At 40.2% G+C, this 14025-nt stretch overlaps 1 long non-coding RNA gene and 1 other non-coding gene across 2 annotated transcripts in view; both read right to left on the minus strand.

Annotated features, from left to right (window-relative positions):
• The window catches only part of LOC116150531 (uncharacterized), a 64873-nt gene extending 51875 nt beyond the window's left edge, over positions 1-12998 (minus strand). The window contains exons 1-2 of the long non-coding RNA XR_004134247.2: positions 12913-12998; positions 12127-12241 (exon numbers count right to left, since the gene is read on the minus strand). This is a non-coding gene — a long non-coding RNA (uncharacterized LOC116150531). The remainder of the gene's footprint in view (positions 1-12126; positions 12242-12912) is intronic.
• Positions 12999-13419: 421 nt separating this feature from the next.
• Positions 13420-13493, minus strand: TRNAN-GUU (transfer RNA asparagine (anticodon GUU)). The gene has a single exon. It is a non-coding gene; the product is annotated as a tRNA-Asn (tRNA).
• Between the last annotated feature and the right edge of the window lie 532 nt (positions 13494-14025).

A 14025-nucleotide genomic window follows, 5' to 3' on the forward strand; every position in this document is an offset into this window, starting at 1 on the left:
GATGTTCTGAGTTTTCCAAAATTTGTTCCAGCCACAAAGAAGACAGTTAATTAACTAACAACTTGAACTGTCCATTTTTTTTTTCTGTTGTCCTACAACTCCTGACATTAGAATTCAAAGACATTAAAAATTAAGGCAGATATTACAAATCACTTGCCTTCTGAAATTCCTAAAACATGCAGTTTTCAGATGGCCTATAAAAATCTGATCCCTTATCTTACAAAATGCTGCAACAGTGGGAGATATATACCAAATAAACTGTCCAATAGTTTTCTTTCTTTCTTTCTTTCTTTTTTTTTTTTTGGTAAATAGAGTAAGTCCCCAGTGAGACTCTTTTAACCTACTTATTGATTTATGATCTCTAGACTATTTCATTAGGAAACTTTCCTTCCAATTTTGGCAATCTATTTTTGGTGCAAGAATCTAGGCCAAATACAAAGTTTCTGGAATAATTTCTGGAATGAAAACTGTTGAAAATTCTCTATAAATATACTCTGAGTTTAGAGCATTAAAATGGTATTAAAAAACTCAGTCTAGAATACAAAGTATGTTATCATACGTTCCAATAAAATATGTCTTTAAGGCAAATGTATAGGTCCGCAGCCTCCATTCTGCAGTTTGGGCAAAATTATGTTCCATCCAAAGCATGAAATTTAGTGAGCCCCAAATTCATTCTGCGGTGTCCTCAATGAATTTACTCCTCTGTTGATCTGCCAGTGCTAACATTTATTAATTACCTACAAAATACAATCCTTTCCCTCAAGATATTTAAGATATGGCAAAAAATGTTATAGAAGATGATATAAAACCATTGCTCTTTGCATACAGTGTGAACACTTGCATAGAAATTCCAAAATGGAAAACTAGTAGAGTCCTTTAAATATTTTCTACATTCAGTAAATGGCTTCCTGCATTCCTAGAGGGGTTAAAGAACAAATTAAAAATAGAGAATAATGAGGCAGCATCCATAAAAGCAGCAAAGACATAGCTGTGAGAAGAGGTCATCCGACTGTGAAACTGAGGCAGCCCTGAGCCTCTCACTTGCATGGGCTCCTTCCAAGATCCAGTACTTAACTTTGTATTTGTATTTTGCATTCTTTTTCATAAAGAAAGCCTTCAAAAACTGTGTAAGCTGCAGACCCTGCAAAATCTGCATCTGCCCCAGCGAGGAAATACACAGTATGTGATTTCCATAAGTGAGTACTATACTTGGCTGAGATATTTCAAAACACTGTAACCAGAGAGATGTGCCAGGATCCTGGATGACAACACGCAATACTATTAAAATGCCAAGTCTTTCAAAATCAAATTGAGTGTTTAATGCAAGTGCAGTAAACAGCCCAATAGTATTTAGAAAGCATAATATGACTTTAGGAAAATCTGGGAAACATCTGGAAAAAAATAAGAATCACCAAGAAATTTTTGACTATGATGACTAATTGAATGTGAGGTGCAGAGCTGAGCAGAAAATGGCTGTTTTTCCAGATATAAAACATGTTATAAACCTTCAACAATTCAAACAATTTGGTACTACTATAAAAATATACACACTGAACAAAATGATGTAAAAAATTAATCAAGATCCAAGAGGTCTACAAATTCAATAGGAGAGGGAAGAAGTGTTAGGAACATGGTAATGGGACAACTGGTCAGGTTTTGGGGAGTGAAAACCCATTTAGATCTTAACCCCATAACATTTTCTCAGGTAATCTAAATAGATGAAGTCATAAAATATTTTTAAAGATCAAGTTATAGAAGAATTGCAAGAAAATAAACATTAATGTTTACCCAGCTCTATGGAGGAATGGTTTCTTAAAGCTTACAAACAATGAAATAAGTTACAAAATAACATATTAACAGAACTTACAATCTACAAATTAAAAATATATGCACAGACACAAAACATTACAAATGAAAGGCAAGCAAGCTATGGGGATAAAACAGTTTCTGCAAGTATGCAAGGTTAACATTGACCTTATATAATAGTTCATACAAATATACAAGCAAAACACCAAAACTCCAAAAGATAAATATGCAAAAATCATGCACAGTCTGGCAGTTCCTCAAAAGTTCAAACACGAAGTGACCATATGACCCAGAAGTTGCATGCCTACATATATACCAGAGAAGTGAGAATATATGTCTACACAAACACCTGTACATTAATGTTCAAAGAAGTATTATTCACAATAATCAAAAAACTGAAATAACTTGAACAACCACTAACGAGTAAATGGATAAATATAATGTGTTAAATCCATATGATGGAATATTACTGGACAATATAATAAATGAAGTACCAACACATGATGCAATATGATTAGAACTTGAAACTTATGCTAAGAGAAAGAAGCCAGTCATGGAAGACCACATATTGTGTGATTATATGAAATATCATATTCCATGAAATACTCATACGATTCCATGAAACATCCAGAATAAGCAGATACAGAGAGAGAGAGACAGAAAGTAGAGATTACTGGTTGCCCAGGTCTGGGGTGGGGTTAAGGGGAAGTGAGAAGTGTCTGCTGATGGGTACCAGGCTCTTTGCTGGGGTGATGAAAATGCTCTAAAATGAACTGTGGTGATGACTGTACAACTCTGGGAATACACTAAAAATCACTGAATGGTACACTGTAAATGGGTGAATTGTATGATGTGTGAATTATATCAATATACAGTACATTTATTCAATATGCAATACATACCACTAGACTATATGTTATAGTAATACACAACATTATAAGTAGCTTTATTGTAACAATGCTTTTATCTTTTTAAAACACGCACAGTCAAATCACAGAAGAGAAAGCAGTTCGTAAACATAAGGAAATTATCAATATCCCTAGTAATCAAAGAAATACAAATCAAAACAATGAGACACAATTTTTACTAATCAAAGTAATAGAGGGAAAGTTTTTAAATAATTCTCACTACTGCTAGAAGGAAGGCAAAACAGATATTCTCATATATTGTCAGTGAGGGTGCAAAGTGGCACAGCCCTTTTTAAAGGCAGCTTAGCCATATACATCAAGAACTCCAAATATAGTAATACTCCACCTCAGTGGTGTTGTTTATGAAAATATTACCTAAGAAATTCACCCCAAATATGAGGGAGGAAATCATTACATATAAAGACCCACAGTTCAGTAGTATGTATAACAGTGAAGAAATGAAACATCTTAAATGTTCAGTGATAGTGGAATAGTTAAGTGTGCTGTGATATACAAAGTTGGTGGAATATTACACAGCAACTAAAAATATATGACATACTTGTACGGAAAAATTATTACATTAGATCAAAAGAAAAGTAACAGCACAAAAAGGTATACACAGTATGATTACAACAAAGCTCAAGTTTTTCTTGTATTTTTAAATTATCTTTAATAAACATTTAAAATTGTTTAAAATATCAAAAGAGGAAAACAGGAACAATAACTACAAGGAAAGGCACCATATGATGCATGCTATAGTGAGCATCAGATATTTAGAGAAGAGATTTAAACTCAGGATTTCAATATTTCATCCACAGGTGACTTTGAGTTTCAAAGGTTTTCTTCCCCCCAAAGAAGTTCCTCAATGAATTCTTATTTATAGACCCCTCAGCCCTGGCATACACAAATAAAAACCAATACATTTGTGATAATGCACACCTCAGTCCATTGCATGAGATATGATGTACTTTCCCTTCAGTCCTAATTCTGCTCTACAACTATATTTACAATAAATGTTTACTCTTCAAACTACTTCCAACCTAGGTTTGTTAAATTTTTTTTTAAAGATATATGTAACCTACTTTAAACTGTCACAAATGGAATCATATATGCAAAGTCTTTAAGGAAAACTATTCACAATCAGAATGGAATACTTTTTATTCTTTAAAAAAAAAAAATCCAGGTGGCAACATGCTATATAAAATAGGTAATATCCTATTATTTAATTTCAGAAACATGGAATATTTCTTTGAAACTGAAAATGTAACATTCACATAATTTTCATCAGTGGTAATTTGGCACACAAAACTCTTCAAAAAAAGGTAGATTAGTGATAATAAAGTGAAGTAGGAAGGAGGATAGGATTTTAATGAAAAGTTGCAATTATAAATTGTAATAATATAATTAAACAGAATACAAGCCTTCAGAAATTCTAATTTGAATTTTAACACACTGAATGTTTATGACAACACACAAATGGCCAAGAGGTACATGAAAAGATGTTCAATATTGCTAACTATCAGAGAAATGCAAATTAAAACTACAATAATGTATGACCTCACACCAGTCAGAATGGCCATCATTAGAAAGTCCACAAATGGACAGTGTGGAGAAAAGGGAACCCTCCTACAATGTTGATGGGAATGCAGTTTGGTGCAGTCACTATGGAAAATACTATGGAGATTCCTTGAAAAACTAAAAGTAGTTACCATAGGATTCAACAATCCCACTCTTGGGCATATACCTGGACAGAACTCTAATTCAAAAAGACACATGCACCCCAATGTTCACAGCAGCACTACTTACAATAGCCAAAACATGGAAACAACCTAAATGTCCATCAACAGTTGACTGGATAAAGAAGTTGTGGTATATTTATACAATGGAATACTACTCAGCCATAAAAAAGGATAAAATAATGCCTTTTAAAACAACATAGATGGATCTGGAGAGCATCATTCTAAGTGAAGTAAGCCAGAAAGAGAAAGAAAAATATCATATGATATCACTTATATGCGGAATCTAAAAAAGAAAAGCACAAGTGAACTTATTTACAAGACAGAAACAGACTCACAGGCATAGAATATAAACTTATGGTTACCAGGAGGGGATGGGGCAGAAAGGGATAAATTGGGAGTTTGAAATTTGCAAATACTAACTACTATATACAAAATAGATATACAACAAGTTTCCTCTATATAGCACAGGGAACTATACCCAAAATCTTGTAGTAACCTACAATGAAGAAGCATACAAAACAAATTTATGTGTCTATATGCATGACTGAAACATGATGCTGCCCACCAGAAATTGATACACTGTAACTGACTATACTTCAATTTAAAAAAGAAAAGAAAGACAAAACAAACAAACAAAAAAACAACCAATCTCTGAACATGCTCCTGGACCCAGGCAAGATCAGAGGGCCTGACCACCAAGTCTCTGAGTGATCATGAGATGAGAACTGCCCATCCAGACCCACAGGGTACAAGGCTGAGCAGGCTCGGCTGCCATCCACTATGAGATGGAACTGACCCATCTGGGACCGGGGTCAAAGGAGATAAACAAATCCCAGGAGCAGCTGGCATAAACCCCCACATCACCCACCAGAGTTGTCCCAGTGGCTCTCCCTCAGTCCACATCTGTGGCCAAACAGGGGTGGTGGGGGTGGGACAAAGCCTCTTACGATCAGGTGACAAAGGAAGAAAAAGGCTGGCTTTTTATAGTAATAATGGGTCAGTTCAGTACGTGGGTGCAAGCCAGAAATGGACAGCAACAGTGACCCACAGTGACCCTGAGAGACAGCGGGGAGGACAAGGCCTTCCAAGGGGCATGCAGTTTCCAGTGGTACCTCTGCACACAGAGCAAAGTAGCCCAGTATGAACATAAGACAGTCTTGAATGGCTTGACTGGTTAGTCTGGGGCTGTGATGGTCAAAGGTCGGAAGACTGGCATGGTAACAAGCCATCAAAGAAGATGCCCAGCAATACTATAGCTCCGTAATGCATCTCTGCCCTCCCCAGCCAGTGTGGCCGGTGAACCTGGGCACAGCCTACAGCTGCTCGGTCCAGCAGGATCCAGAGGAAGTGACATGTGGAGGCATCTGTGCACATCAAGTATTAAGAAAGCCTAGCATCGTCTACTCTCCCCCTCATGGAGCCCTGAAGTGCCATTTAAAGAAATCCAGGCTGCCCTGCTAGAGAAAGAGGCCCCATGAAGAGGCCCTGAAGGATGAGGTGTCATGTGGAGAAAGAGGCCGCGTGGAAGGACCTTGAAGTGCCAGGCACCTGGTCCAAGCCCCATCCAAATGCAACCACGTGAGACCCAGATGATAATGAAGGCATTGCTTAGCTAAGCCCCAGTCAGTCCATGGGGTCAAGAGAGATAAGGAAAGGCCTGTTTTCAGCCACTGATTTTAGTAGCAGTTTATTACACAGCAAGAGGTAACTGAAACAGAACGTGGTACCTGAAATGGCATCTGTCTTGACAAAACTCGACTAAAACACACAGCATTAGCTTTGGGCCCAAGGTGGAGCTCCCTCAAGAGATCAGAGTGAAGGCATGAAAGACAGCAGTGAAATCACTATTGGCGACCAAAGGCAAGGGGACCAGAGTGTTATTATGTTATCACAGTAGGGGATGCAGACACATACATGAAACTGTCACCTGCAGTCAGGAGGGAAATAGAGAAGCTACCTAAGAAACTCCTGGGTCTGGCTAAGGATGCTTGTAGGCAGACTGTTGAAAGCGCCAACTATTTTCATTTTGTTTTGTTTTTGTTTTTAACTGCCTATGAAAAGTACATGGGGAGTAAGATAAGGGTGAAAAAAATGGAAATAGTACAGTCTTCCAGCGAATTTAGAGGCAATATAAAGCAACTGATATTTACTGGGTTTGAAAGCAATCCTGTTTCTCCAGATGACAAAAGCCTCTTAAGGTAAGAAATGGATTTAGAAGAGGAGCAGGGTGGGGGAATCAAATTCAGAACATGGGAAGTGAAATAAGCCTCAGGGTCAAGTTCAGATTAAGGGTGTGACAGTGAGACACTCTGTTGAAACCTCAGGAAGATTTTCAGTGATGCGTCATAAAGCCTTCCAGCCGAACAAAGAGACTTCTAAGAATCCTCAGGGCGTGCCTCCTACAGCCTCTCACCTAGACAACAGGGTTTCTAAGAATCATACGGAAGTTGTCCCAGAGGAACTTCATGGGCTTGTTTCAGAAAGAAGTGCAGCTATGGCTTTTACCCAGTGGAGTTGATTATGACTTGACACAAACAAAAGGCACAATGTCTTAAAGGAACAGAATCCATTTGGGCTGAAAGGGATAGAGTTAGTTCATGATGAAAAGAGGTCTCGGGCCGTCAAATGTCTGCAGGCACGAAGCAGGCTAAGAAAGCTGCTTAGCTTCCAAGAGATGCCGTTTATTATAGAAAAGGAAGGATGACTCAGGGCAGAGCCAAGAGACGTGGGAACTAATCCCACAGAGCAGGACTGGTCCACAGGGAAGGGCTGAGAACATGCGCAGCTGGATTTCAAAAGCGCTACGAATCCTCACTGCCATGTGCCTGCTGTTTCCCCCTCATGACTATCCCAGCTTTCCTGTTCCTGCTCATCCTCACTGGCTGAACGCTGATTGAGTAACCTCTCTCTTTATGATTTAGTTCTGTAGAGCAAGAGAAGCCATACCTAAGGGGCTATACCTAAGAAAACAGCCGAGACAATCCACCCGTGCCTACAGCTGATTTAGAGGATGAGGTCCTGGTTTCAAGTGGATGCCACTAGGGGATGAGACTTGTGTTCTTGGGAAAAGGGATGAGTTGTTTGCAGTAGGAGGGAGGAATGTGAATTGTGGCCAGAGGATGGACTGTGCAGCTTTTCTTCAAGGACAACCCTAAGTAACCCTGCCCCTCCCTGCACGCACCTACTGCTACTCCCATCTGAGACAAAGCTTATGTCCCACTGATCTGTGATGGCTTTGATGAACAGAATGCAAGGAAGTGATGTTGTGAGACTTTGGAGCCCAGGCATTAAGAAAGCTGAGCAGCTTCCATGTCTTCCCTCTTTGACCCACAAAACTGGCGGTCTTGCTGGATGGAGTGGCCACATGGAGGAGCACTGGGGCACCAAGCCCAGCCCCATCTGACTGCTACTGAGAATGATCCCACACAACACCAGTAGAAGAGACCCCTAGCTGAGTCCAGCCAAACCACGAAGTCATGAGCTATAACTAAATCGTAATAACTAAGTTTGGGGGTGGTTTGTTACCCAGTAACAGACGACAAAACAATCAGGGTAAGGAGGTCTGCGGAAGATGGACGTGGTGGACCCGATGATAGTGGGTGTGAAATGTGAAGTTCTTTGTATTGTAATGTTAAGTCCCACAAGAGGGCATCCACCAAGGAAGAAAGATTCACAGAACACCTCAGACAGTTCACATCAGCCAGCATCTGTCATTGACTATCCCAGCGGTGATTCTATGAGTTCATGAATGGAGTAGCCATGGTGCTGAGGAAGAGGGTCTGGATGGGCCCAATAGCACTAGACCAGAAGAGGTGCAAGCTGCGGGTAAGGAAAGAGCCTCAAGACTGCCATCACCAAGGCTGAGCCAGCGGCTGCCATGGCTGAATGTTCATTCTGTCAGTAAGAGAGACAAACAGCCCGACTCCAACATGGCAATCGGTCAAGGACACCAACTGGTCACTTGGTGGCAAAAAGATTACACTGGTCCCCTTCCACCCTGATAGGGGCAGTGACTCCTGATTCTGATATGTGCTCCAGACACAGGCTTCCCTTTGGCACTCACACAACCTGAGATACACCACTATCTGAGGACTGGTGTTTGATCAATGACTCCGAACCCTAGGTAACATTACATTCAGCTACTTTTTTCCAGAGAAGGTGCAACAGTGGACATGTGACAATGCAACCAACCTATCCTCTCACTTACTGCATCACTCAGGAGCTGTTAGCCTGATCGAGCAGTGGGATGGCCACTTACAGACATAACTGAGCCAAAGCCAAAGCCAGCTTGGAGGTGATACCCTAGACAGCTGCTCCTTGAGACACTGTATACACATTATATGGTCCTGTGTCACCAGTATGCAGAATACATGGGCCTGGGAGCCAAGGTTTGGAAGTAGACCATCACTTCCAGTAACCTGCTTAAGAAACCTGTGCTTCCTGTATCCATGATTCTAGACAATGCTTTTACCAAGGGACATAGCAAGACTGTCCTTAAACATAAAGCATGGCTGTCTCCAAGTCACTTCAAGCTCCTTTTGCCAAGAGACCAGCAGGCAAGGAAAGTCATTATAATTGTGTGAAGGGTACTTGATGATGATCAGCAGGAGGAGGCAGGCTTGCTCCTCCCCTGTGAGGACAGCCAGGTGACCCATCGTGGTGTCTCTTGGGATACCGCTCTCCAACTGTGATGGTGTGAGAAATTCGGAATTGACAGCCACCCAAAGAGCGTGATGAGCATGAGTTCAGATCCCTCAAGGCTGGGAGTCAAGGTCATTACATCAGATCAGCTTCCTAGACCAGAAAAGGTGCCAGCGGAGGGTAAGGAAAGACATGTTGAGTATCAGTTGCAGCTTCAAGACCAGCTGTAATGGCCAGCACCATAACCCATCCCACTAACCTTCCTCTTGTGAATCTCCCAGAATCAGAGACCACCTAGAATCATGGAGATGTTCCCAGATGGGACTCCTGTATGAAGCAAGTGAATTTGATCAGGACAATGGGTCAACTACAGTGGACCCCAGGTCCAAGGAACATATTTCTGCTGTTGCTGGCAGTGTGGCTGTGGATAACTTACATCCAAGATGCCACATTACAACATTTACTTGTCTCCTTATGCTTACAGTTTAAAAGTTACAGTTTTAGACACAACATTGTAAAATGACTGTAAATCAATAAAAAATGTTAAAAAATAAAATAAAAATAAGGAAAAATTATATATATGTATATTTCACGAACAGATGATCTCAGAAACAACAATCTAAATGTTTGCTCATAGGGAAATGCTTAAGTAATTGTGTATTTACTCTAAGAGGTATTTTCTAAAATGGTCACTCTCTACAATATTACTCCCTGTTTCCTTGCCTTGCTTTGCTTTGCTTTATACCAACTGACATTTTATTATATATGTATTGCTCACTGTATGGCTCTCTTTCTGGAATTAAGTCTACTGGGTAAGGGTTTTGTCATATTCACTATAGAATCCTCAGCATCTAAAATAGAGCGTGGCAAATTATAAAAATTATGTAAATATCTGTTGGGTATATGGATGAATGAAACATGAAATTTTCTTGGGAAATACTACTTAGTAAAAATACCGAAAATCAAATGTGTTCTCTCATTAAAACAATGAAAACAATGAAAAAAAAGTTACATTTTTATAACTGGGAGGACAAGAGGAGGTCTCTGGGATGTTAATATTGTTTTACATATTGACCAAGGTGTTGGTTGCAAAGGTGTGTGTTTACTTTGTAAAAATTTATTTACAAATCCTTATGACTTGTGCACATTTCTGTATGTATTTAAGCTCAATAAAGAGTTTCTTAAGAATGAGTCTCTACGTTTTGTAATTTAAATACTGAACAGTAAACACTTGAATGCCTTTTCTTAAAAATTTAAGCTATAAAAACAATTTAAAACTGAGATAGGTACTATGATTTCACAGATCTAGTTTATCTGCACATAACTCTTGTAAGTTCAACAGCTGTTTTCAATAGGTAAAGACACAGAATACAAGACACCACCAGAGGGGCTCAGCCTCAAGCACTTTACATGAAATGCTGCAGCTGAGAAAATGAACTTTCCTAATTATTTGAAAGGTTTCACCTTCTTAAACTGTTTTCCAGTTCAATGCACATGGGTTTTTCTACCACCAATTTATCCCTCCTCTGCCTGTTGTACAGATACATTGAACCTTTCAAGCATCATGTCCACCAAAATTCTGAGAAATAAAATTAAAATTCATGTTGCCATTACTGATTAGGATGTATTATGAATGCAGAAACAAGGCAATTGAGTTTCTTTGGCAACTTGAAGTTTTTTCCCCCCAAACCTTGTATATCAGAGGCAGGTGTTAGAAATGAACACGGAGCTACACAAGCCATGTGACTTCCTCCCAACTTCCACCATCTGAAGAAATGCTACACAGTAAAACATATTTTAATTATTTTAAGTTACATGACTGTTACCTTCTCTAATAAGTTTGTATAAACCACAGCACTGGATTCCCCTTTCACTGCATTACTTTAGTGAGTTTCCCTTTGATTTTATATATGAAATTTAAGTATACAACTGCTTATTAGGAATGTATTTACATGCTCAGATGCTCAACAAAGCCTTTTAAATGCTCTTCAGTCTTTAATTTATGCTCTAAATGATCTCAACATATTCTGGGCTTTGTTGGTATTACAGACCCAAGAAACTGAAAACAAAATAATGCTCCCCAGAAACAGCATTTATTGCAATAGCTATACCCAATACACATTAAAACTGTGCAAAGCCAACACATCCACAAATATTTAAGCAATTTTCCTAAAATGTTTCCCACCTATCTTATCTGTATGCCACAGCCCAGTGCAAGGAAACACGCTAAGCACATTAATGAAATCACCTACTTACATGAGAGGGCAGTTTTGCACTCCTCACCCCACCTCCATTCTCATTTAATCCTCCCTCTTTATTTTCTGGCCTTTAAATCCCAGTAATCCCCCAAACAGGGCGAAGGAGAACATACTTAGGAATTTAGGATCAAATTTAAAACTGCCAACTAGGCACCTGTCAAGTGCAAATCCTGGTACTCTCACAGAGGTGTCCCGGAAAAGAGGTCTGCTTAGATACCCCAATTGCTCAACCCCAGCCTGCGGTCCAAGAATCCCTAGACACCAGACAAGCCCCCACTCCTTTGCTTGAATCTGTTCTTTCTCCTCCTCTTCATTATTTTGTCTGGACTGTTCCAACCTGCCTTTATTTCCAGTCTTGCCTTCTTCGCTACATAAATGCTATCAAGTTGTTTTGCTAAAGACACATTTCACATGAAGCTTTCATGTTCCCACATGGTTTTCATTTCAACAAAATGAAGCAGCACAATGAACGCGATGATTTAATGATGTCCTTTAATATCCCATGAATGTTCAGTGGGGTTTTTTTTTTCTCTCTTGCATGAGACTTGGAGCAAAATATTAATGAAACTTCATAAAAACCAATTAAAGTATCACCTTTGGTTTTAAATTAACTAATTAATCAAGTAGCTCTATTTTAGAGGAGAAAACGCCTCCATTAGCAGTACAGCAGTGAAGAGCCTGAGCTCTGAAGCCTGACTACCTGGGTTTAAATACACATGGTGCTAGGGAATAACTGACTTCACGCAAATCACTCAGTTGCACGGGGCAGCCTACCTGGAAGAGTTGTGGTGAGGGAGGATGTCACATTTTCTTGCAGGAAAGCACTCAGAACAGTGCCTGAAAAGTAGTTAAGCACTCGATAAATGTTGGCCTTTATTAATATGTAAACCTGGGGGAAAATATAAAAAAGAGCCTAACTATATATTTGCAGAAAATAGGACATACCAGTTTTCTCCAGAACAGTCTTTCAAATTAATCTATACCCAAGACAATAATTATGATGATGAAACTGTGATTATGTCTCAAAAGCAGCATAAATTTAAAGAACAAAGTACAAGGTAACTACTTTGAGAGAGCTCTGCATTTTTGTGAAATAAATGCTTACAGAATGTCGAAGCAAAATATGTTAGCAGTTTCTCTTTTAATCTTTCTCATAATTCGCTTTTTTTTTTTTTTAAGTGTAACAATCACACAGTTGTAAGAAAGGTTTTCTCCCTTTCTGAATAGATGGGAAGTTTCAAAGGTTTATTCTATTCTCTGAAAATTCTAGCACTTTAGTAGGAAAAGTTAAATATATAAATTTTACATACTCTTACAACAGTGTCCATACACAGGCTTTAGAAGAAGCATTTCTGAGTTTACCAATGCCAGGAATAGTCAATGTTTAAGTTAAATTATGGGAATATTTCTTTATGCTGATAGGGAACAAAATGCTGCACGATTCAACACACTAAAAAACAAACAACCCCCCTCCCCAACGCACACACATCCCAAAACCAAAACCAAAAACCGTGTGGCTTTAAATCAATTTACAGCGTGAGCCTGACACTAAATACATACATTCAGTCGACCTCTGACACGGCAGGGGTCGCGCGGCCCAACGAGGACCAGGCCCCTCGCGCCGCGCCGGGAGCAGGGGCGGCGGGTTCGAGGCCGGGGCGCGGCGGCCTCTGCGCGCTCTCGGTGCCCGCCGCCCGCACGGGGCTCGCGGGAGCCCGGCCGCAGGAGCCTGGAGGCGGCTGGCGGGGGAAGCCGTGAGGGCGGGGCCTCGGGAACAAGGGCGGGGGTCTGGGATCCGAGAGTGTGGAAGTGAGCGGACGCGCGGGCTTTAAGGCGCTGGACTCACACTCCGGGTCCCGGGACGGCAGGAAGCGCCCACCTGGACGCCGGGGGAGGGGCCCCCGCGCGCCCGGAAGCTGAGGAGCCGCCCGCTGTGTGGACCGCGAAGTGAGATCCTCGGCTTTTCCTCTCCAGCCAGCCCCTGGAAGTCCACAGCAGTGTAGCCCGGGGCCTCAACCCCACGATTTATGCAAAACTACCGGGCACAAGCCTGTAAAATGGAAGGAGCGTCCCTGGGTGGGCTCGAACCACCAACCTTTCGGTTAACAGCCGAACGCGCTAACCGATTGCGCCACAGAGACTCCGATGTCAGTTATGTGTCCAGCCACAGCCTTTATGAAGAATAATAAAGGCAGTGCATGAATGTTATTTTCCTTTCTACTTCCTGATTCATATGATTAAAATCAAGATTTTTCCACTTAATATTTCTAACCCTTCAATTCCATTTTCCACCTTTAAAGCACATTAGAAGAATTATAAAATACAGCAAGATTGAGTGGAATTTCAGATTGCAACGTGTGTTAAAATACTGCTGTCCCCCTCTCAACCCCCGCCCCAAACACCCGTTCGGAATGTTTTGTTTCAGGAGATAACTATTTCTGATGTTCGTTTTTATAGTGAAATAACAATTTCGATTTTATGAGTTGAGAAACTTTCCTTTTGTTTCAAACTCTTTGTCCAGGGCTTTACTCGCTAATCTTCATAATTTCCTGTGTAGCATTCCCAAGGTCATCGGAATTGTATTTCCCTTGTTTAATTTATTTTCCAGTGTTATTAAATACGTATATGCAATCCCTATTTACTTGTTGTGTACTAAGCGATAGTGCAATTATC

This window comes from Camelus dromedarius, chromosome 26 (genome assembly GCF_036321535.1).
Source record: "Camelus dromedarius isolate mCamDro1 chromosome 26, mCamDro1.pat, whole genome shotgun sequence".
NCBI lineage: Eukaryota > Metazoa > Chordata > Mammalia > Artiodactyla > Camelidae > Camelus > Camelus dromedarius.